An 8902-nucleotide genomic window follows, 5' to 3' on the forward strand; every position below is an offset into this window, starting at 1 on the left:
AGATAGTTGTATTCGTGTGGTGTAATATATGTAATATAGTGTTCTTATGCTTTATGATATATGTAAAAATTGCTTGTATTAATAAGTATTTTTTTTATGAATCTAACTCTTGTCTATTTTACAGTTTAAAAACACAAAATGGATAGACAACCCAATATTTTAAGAGACCTACCCGGAGACATGATTGATGAAATCTTGTCTAGAGTCGGCCAGAATTCTTCGGCACAACTATTTAAGGCGAGATCAGTTTGTAAGACATTCGAAGAACGTTCCAAGAATGTCTTGGTTTATAAGAGACTTTCGTTTGAAAGATGGGGGATATCACATTGGGAAACCCATAAGTTACGATGTGTTTACTTTGACGCATATATTGCGGGGAACCCAAATGCTATTTTACGCAACGGGTTAAGAAATTATTTTGACTCAATATATCCGAATATTGGACTTCGTGATTTAGAAAAAGCGGCTAACATGCAACATAAAGAAGCATGTTATGCTTACGGATTAGTAATGTTCGCTTCTCACCAAAGTGAGAACAAGAACATCGGGCTACAACTATTAAACAAAACGTTTCCACAAGTGACGGAGTCGGTAATTGGGGTAAGAAATGAGGTTTTTAGATTATTACGGGACTGTTGGACATTACGTAACCCTCGTCCCTTTGATGACGTTACAACACGCTGTCTTATCAACGGCCATAACGGTTATGTTGCACAAGACCAAGGATGGGAAGTAGTCCTAGTAAAACCAGAATGCATGACTTGTTTCTGGACGTATGAATTACGTGTCTTTATTGCCTTTGCCGAACGACTTGTGTACTAGCTAGAATTGTCTTCACAACTATCTTGTATCAAAGTTATTGTGTGCTATATTTCATGCTTTATGTAAAATAAGCGGTATTGTAAGTTTGTAAAATATTGTATAAAAGTTTGAACGCGAAATATTATTACAATCAGTTTTTCATATAGAATTGTAGTAGTTGAATTGTATATTAGCTACTAAGTATGAACTTAACGGGTAGGTACTACCCGAATTTAAACTTATAAAACGCTAATATGAAGAAAAAGCTTTTATAAATGAGTTCATATTATGCTACGAAATACTATTAACTACTCTTAATATTCTGTATGATTAACTTGTTCCATTTAACTATTTTGAAGGAAATGGCACCGACTACTCGACACACCGTGAATATGAATGAAGAGGAATTCCGTACTTTTCTAGCTTCAAACATAGCCGCAGTACAGGCTGCGCTACATACCAACAATAACCTTAGATCTAGCAGTACAGGAAATCGTGTAGGATGCACCTACAAAGAATTCACTGCCTGCAAACCTTTGGAATTTGATGGAACCGAAGGACCGATCGGATTGAAACGGTGGACCGAGAAGGTTGAATCGGTGTTTGCCATAAGTAAGTGTACTGAAGAGGACAAAGTGAAGTACGCTACGCATACCTTCACAGGTTCTGCGTTAACATGGTGGAATACCTATCTAGAGCAAGTGGGACAAGATGATGCGTACGCACTACCGTGGTCAGCATTCAAGCACTTGATGAACGAGAAGTACCGTCCCAGAACCGAGGTCAATAAGCTCAAGACAGAACTTAGAGGGTTACGAACCCAAGGATTTGATATTACCACGTACGAAAGACGATTCACAGAATTGTGCCTATTGTGTCCGGGAGCATTCGAAGATGAGGAAGAGAAGATCGACGCGTTTGTGAAAGGATTACCGGAAAGAATCCAAGAAGATATAAGTTCACACGAGCCCGCCTCCATACAACAGGCATGTAGAATGGCTCACAAACTAGTGAACCAGATTGAAGAAAGAATTAAAGAACAGACTGCTGAAGAGGCCAATGTGAAGCAAGTCAAAAGAAAGTGGGAGGAAAACGGTGATAAGAATCACCAATACAACAACAACAGCAATTACAACAATAATCGCAACAATTATCCCAACAATCGCAACATCAATCGCAACTACAACAAACGGCCCAACAACAACAACAACAACAACAACAACAACAGCAACTACAACAATCATCCCAACAACAATAATAACCGCAACAACAACAACAATCAGAAGCAACTATGCCAAAGGTGTGAAAAGAATCACTCGGGGTTCTGCACCAAATTTTGCAACAAGTGTAAAAGAAATGGTCATAGCGCGGCGAAGTGTGAGGTCTACGGACCAGGGGTTAATAGAACGAAAGGAACAAATGGTGTCGGAACGAGTAATGGCGGAGCAAGTAGTGTCGGAGCAAGTTATGCCAATGTAGTTTGTTATAAATGTGGAAAACCAGGCCACATTATTAGAAATTGCCCGAACCAGGAGAACACGAATGGACAAGGCCGTGGAAGAGTTTTCAATATTAATGCGGTAGAGGCACAGGAAGACCCGGAGCTTGTTACGGGTACGTTTCTTATTGACAATAAATCTGCTTACGTTTTATTTGATTCGGGTGCGGATAGAAGCTATATGAGTAGAGATTTTTGTGCTAAATTAAGTTGTCCATTGACGCCTTTGGATAGTAAATTTTTACTCGAATTAGCAAATGGTAAATTAATTTCAGCAGATAATATATGTCGGAATCGAGAAATTAAACTGGTTAGCGAAACATTTAAGATTGATTTGATACCAGTAGAGTTAGGGAGTTTTGATGTGATAATCGGTATGGACTGGTTGAAAGAAGTGAAAGCGGAGATCGTTTGTTACAAAAATGCAATTCGCATTATACGAGAAAAAGGAAAACCCTTAATGGTGTACGGAGAAAAGGGCAACACGAAGCTACATCTTATTAGTAATTTGAAGGCACAAAAACTAATAAGAAAAGGTTGCTATGCTGTTCTAGCACACGTCGAGAAAGTACAAACTGAAGAAAAGAGCATCAATGATGTTCCCATTGCAAAAGAATTTCCCGATGTATTTCCGAAAGAATTACCGGGATTACCCCCACATCGATCCGTTGAATTTCAAATAGATCTTGTACCAGGAGCTGCACCAATAGCTCGTGCTCCTTACAGACTCGCACCCAGCGAGATGAAAGAACTGCAAAGCCAATTACAAGAACTTTTAGAGCGTGGTTTCATTCGACCAAGCACATCACCGTGGGGAGCTCCTGTTTTGTTTGTCAAGAAGAAAGATGGTACATTCAGGTTGTGTATCGACTACCGAGAGTTGAACAAACTTACCATCAAGAACCGCTACCCACTACCGAGAATCGACGACTTATTTGATCAACTACAAGGCTCGTCTGTTTATTCAAAGATTGACTTACGTTCCGGGTATCATCAAATGCGGGTGAAAGAAGATGATATTCCAAAGACTGCTTTCAGAACACGTTACGGTCATTACGAGTTTATGGTCATGCCGTTTGGTTTAACTAATGCACCAGCTGTGTTCATGGACCTTATGAACCGAGTGTGTGGACCATACCTTGACAAGTTTGTCATTGTTTTCATTGATGACATACTTATTTACTCAAAGAATGACCAAGAACACGGTGAACATTTGAGAAAGGTGTTAGAAGTATTGAGGAAGGAAGAATTGTACGCTAAGTTTTCAAAGTGTGCATTTTGGTTGGAAGAAGTTCAATTCCTCGGTCACATAGTGAACAAAGAAGGTATTAAGGTGGATCCGGCAAAGATAGAAACTGTTGAAAAGTGGGAAACCCCGAAAACTCCGAAACACATACGCCAGTTTTTAGGACTAGCTGGTTACTACAGAAGGTTCATCCAAGACTTTTCCAGAATAGCAAAACCCTTGACTGCATTAACGCATAAAGGGAAGAAATTTGAATGGAATGATGAACAAGAGAAAGCGTTTCAGTTATTGAAGAAAAAGCTAACTACGGCTCCTATATTGTCATTGCCTGAAGGGAATGATGATTTTGTGATTTATTGTGATGCATCAAAGCAAGGTCTCGGTTGTGTATTAATGCAACGAACGAAGGTGATTGCTTATGCGTCTAGACAATTGAAGATTCACGAACAAAATTATACGACGCATGATTTGGAATTAGGCGCGGTTGTTTTTGCATTAAAGACTTGGAGACACTACTTATATGGGGTCAAAAGTATTATATATACCGACCACAAAAGTCTTCAACACATATTTAATCAGAAACAACTGAATATGAGGCAGCGTAGGTGGATTGAATTGTTGAATGATTACGACTTTGAGATTCGTTACCACCCGGGGAAGGCAAATGTGGTAGCCGATGCCTTGAGCAGGAAGGACAGAGAACCCATTCGAGTAAAATCTATGAATATAATGATTCATAATAACATTACTACTCAAATAAAGGAGGCGCAACAAGGAGTTTTAAAAGAGGGAAATTTAAAGGATGAAATACCCAAAGGATCGGAGAAGCATCTTAATATTCGGGAAGACGGAACCCGGTATAGGGCTGAAAGGATTTGGGTACCAAAATTTGGAGATATGAGAGAAATGGTACTTAGAGAAGCTCATAAAACCAGATACTCAATACATCCTGGAACGGGGAAGATGTACAAGGATCTCAAGAAACATTTTTGGTGGCCGGGTATGAAAGCCGATGTTGCTAAATACGTAGGAGAATGTTTGACGTGTTCTAAGGTCAAAGCTGAGCATCAGAAACCATCAGGTCTACTTCAACAACCCGAAATCCCGGAATGGAAATGGGAAAACATTACCATGGATTTCATCACTAAATTGCCAAGGACTGCAAGTGGTTTTGATACTATTTGGGTAATAGTTGATCGTCTCACCAAATCAGCACACTTCCTACCAATAAGAGAAGATGACAAGATGGAGAAGTTAGCACGACTGTATTTGAAGGAAGTCGTCTCCAGACATGGAATACCAATCTCTATTATCTCTGATAGGGATGGCAGATTTATTTCAAGATTCTGGCAGACATTACAGCAAGCATTAGGAACTCGTCTAGACATGAGTACTGCCTATCATCCACAAACTGATGGGCAGAGCGAAAGGACGATACAAACGCTTGAAGACATGCTACGAGCATGTGTTATTGATTTCGGAAACAGTTGGGATCGACATCTACCGTTAGCAGAATTTTCCTACAACAACAGCTACCATTCAAGCATTGAGATGGCGCCGTTTGAAGCACTTTATGGTAGAAAGTGCAGGTCTCCGATTTGTTGGAGTGAGGTGGGGGATAGACAGATTACGGGTCCGGAGATTATACAAGAAACTACCGAGAAGATCATCCAAATTCAACAACGGTTGAAAACTGCCCAAAGTCGACAAAAGAGCTACGCTGACATTAAAAGAAAAGATATAGAATTTGAAATTGGAGAGATGGTCATGCTTAAAGTTTCACCTTGGAAAGGCGTTGTTCGATTTGGTAAACGAGGGAAATTAAATCCAAGGTATATTGGACCATTCAAGATTATTGATCGTGTCGGACCAGTAGCTTACCGACTTGAGTTACCTCAACAACTCGCGGCTGTACATAACACTTTCCACGTCTCGAATTTGAAGAAATGTTTTGCTAAAGAAGATCTCACTATTCCGTTAGAAGAAATCCAAATCAACGAAAAACTCCAATTCATCGAAGAACCCGTCGAAATAATGGATCGTGAGGTTAAAAGACTTAAGCAAAACAAGATACCAATTGTTAAGGTTCGATGGAATGCTCGTAGAGGACCCGAGTTCACCTGGGAGCGTGAAGATCAGATGAAGAAGAAATACCCGCATCTATTTCCAGAAGATTCGTCAACACCTTCAACAGCTTAAAATTTCGGGACGAAATTTATTTAACGGGTAGGTACTGTAGTGACCCGAACTTTTCCATGTTTATATATATTAATTGAGATTGATGTTTATATGATTAAATGTTTCCAACATGTTAAGCAATCAAACTTGTTAAGACTTGATTAATTGAAATAGGTTTCATATAGACAATTGACCACCCAAGTTGACCGGTGATTCACGAACGTTAAAACTTGTAAAAACTATATGATGACATATATATGGTTATATATATAGTTAACATGATATTATGATAAGTAAACATATCATTAAGTATATTAACAATGAACTACATATGTAAAAACAAGACTACTAACTTAATGATTTTGAAACGAGACATATATGTAACGATTATCGTTGTAACGACATTTAATGTATATATATCATATTAAGAGATATTCGTACATCATAATATCTTGATAATATAATAATTTAAAATCTCTTTTGATATTATAAACATTGGGTTAACAACATTTAACAAGATCGTTAACCTAAAGGTTTCAAAACAACACTTACATGTAACGACTAACGATGACTTAACGACTCAGTTAAAATGTATATACATGTAGTGTTTTAATATGTATTTATACACTTTTGAAAGACTTCAATACACTTATCAAAATACTTCTACTTAACAAAAATGCTTACAATTACATTCTCGTTCAGTTTCATCAACAATTCTACTCGTATGCACCCGTATTCGTACTCGTACAATACACAGCTTTTAGATGTATGTACTATTGGTATATACACTCCAATGATCAGCTCTTAGCAGCCCATGTGAGTCACCTAACACATGTGGGAACCATCATTTGGCAACTAGCATGAAATATCTCATAAGATTACAAAAATATGAGTAATCATTCATGACTTATTTACATGAAAACAAAATTACATATCCTTTATATCTAATCCATACACCAACGACCAAAAACACCTACAAACACTTTCATTCTTCAATTTTCTTCATCTAATTGAACTCTCTCAAGTTCTATCTTCAAGTTCTAAGTGTTCTTCATAAATTCCAAAAGTTCTAGTTTCATAAAATCAAGAATACTTTCAAGTTTGCTAGCTCACTTCCAATCTTGTAAGGTGATCATCCAACCTCAAGAAATCTTTGTTTCTTACAGTAGGTTATCATTCTAATACAAGGTAATAATCATATTCAAACTTTGGTTCAATTTCTATAACTATAACAATCTTATTTCAAGTGATGATCTTACTTGAACTTGTTTTCGTGTCATGATTTTGCTTCAAGAACTTTGAGCCATCCAAGGATCCATTGAAGCTAGATCCATTTTTCTATTTTCCAGTAGGTTCATCCAAGGAACTTAAGGTAGTAATGATGTTCATAACATCATTTGATTCATACATATAAAGCTATCTTATTCGAAGGTTTAAACTTGTAATCACTAGAACATAGTTTAGTTAATTCTAAACTTGTTCGCAAACAAAAGTTAATCCTTCTAACTTGACTTTTAAAATCAACTAAACACATGTTCAATATCTATATGATATGCTAACTTAATGATTTAAAACCTGGAAACACGAAAAACACCGTAAAACCGGATTTACGCCGTCGTAGTAACACCGCGGGCTGTTTTGGGTTAGTTAATTAAAAACTATGATAAACTTTGATTTAAAAGTTGTTATTCTGAGAAAATGATTTTTATTATGAACATGAAACTATATCCAAAAATTATGGTTAAACTCAAAGTGGAAGTATGTTTTCTAAAATGGTCATCTAGACGTCGTTCTTTCGACTGAAATGACTACCTTTACAAAAACGACTTGTAACTTATTTTTCCGACTAGAAACCTATACTTTTTTTGTTTAGATTCATAAAATAGAGTTCAATATGAAACCATAGCAATTTGATTCACTCAAAACGGATTTAAAATGAAGAAGTTATGGGTAAAACAAGATTGGATAATTTTTCTCATTTTAGCTACGTGAAAATTGGTAACAAATCTATTCCAACCATAACTTAATCAACTTGTATTATATATTATGTAATCTTGAGATACCATAGACACGTATACAATGTTTCGACCTATCATGTCGACACATCTATATATATTTCGGAACAACCATAGACACTCTATATGTGAATGTTGGAGTTAGCTATACAGGGTTGAGGTTGATTCCAAAATATATATAGTTTGAGTTGTGATCAATACTGAGATACGTATACACTGGGTCGTGGATTGATTCAAGATAATATTTATCGATTTATTTCTGTACATCTAACTATGGACAACTAGTTGTAGGTTACTAACGAGGACAGCTGACTTAATAAACTTAAAACATCAAAATATATTAAAAGTGTTGTAAATATATTTTGAACATACTTTGATATATATGTATATGTATATATTGTTATAGGTTCGTGAATCAACCAGTGGCCAAGTCTTACTTCCCGACGAAGTAAAAATCTGTGAAAGTGAGTTATAGTCCCACTTTTAAAATCTAATATTTTTGGGATGAGAATACATGCAGGTTTTATAAATGATTTACAAAATAGACACAAGTACGTGAAACTACATTCTATGGTTGAATTATCGAAATCGAATATGCCCCTTTTTATTAAGTCTGGTAATCTAAGAATTAGGGAACAGACACCCTAATTGACGCGAATCCTAAAGATAGATCTATTGGGCCTAACAAACCCCATCCAAAGTACCGGATGCTTTAGTACTTCGAAATTTATATCATATCCGAAGGGTGTCCCGGAATGATGGGGATATTCTTATATATGCATCTTGTTATTGTCGGTTACCAGGTGTTCACCATATGAATGATTTTTATCTCTATGTATGGGATGTGTATTGAAATATGAAATCTTGTGGTCTATTGTTACGATTTGATATATATAGGTTAAACCTATAACTCACCAACATTTTTGTTGACGTTTTAAGCATGTTTATTCTCAGGTGATTATTAAGAGCTTCCGCTGTCGCATACTTAAATAAGGACAAGATTTGGAGTCCATGCTTGTATGATATTGTGTAAAAACTGCATTCAAGAAACTTATTTTGTTGTAACATATTTGTATTGTAAACCATTATGTAATGGTCGTGTGTAAACAGGATATTTTAGATTATCATTATTTGATAATCTACGTAAAGCTTTTTAAACCTTTA

This window comes from Rutidosis leptorrhynchoides, chromosome 8 (genome assembly GCF_046630445.1).
Source record: "Rutidosis leptorrhynchoides isolate AG116_Rl617_1_P2 chromosome 8, CSIRO_AGI_Rlap_v1, whole genome shotgun sequence".
NCBI classification, from domain to species: domain Eukaryota; kingdom Viridiplantae; phylum Streptophyta; class Magnoliopsida; order Asterales; family Asteraceae; genus Rutidosis; species Rutidosis leptorrhynchoides.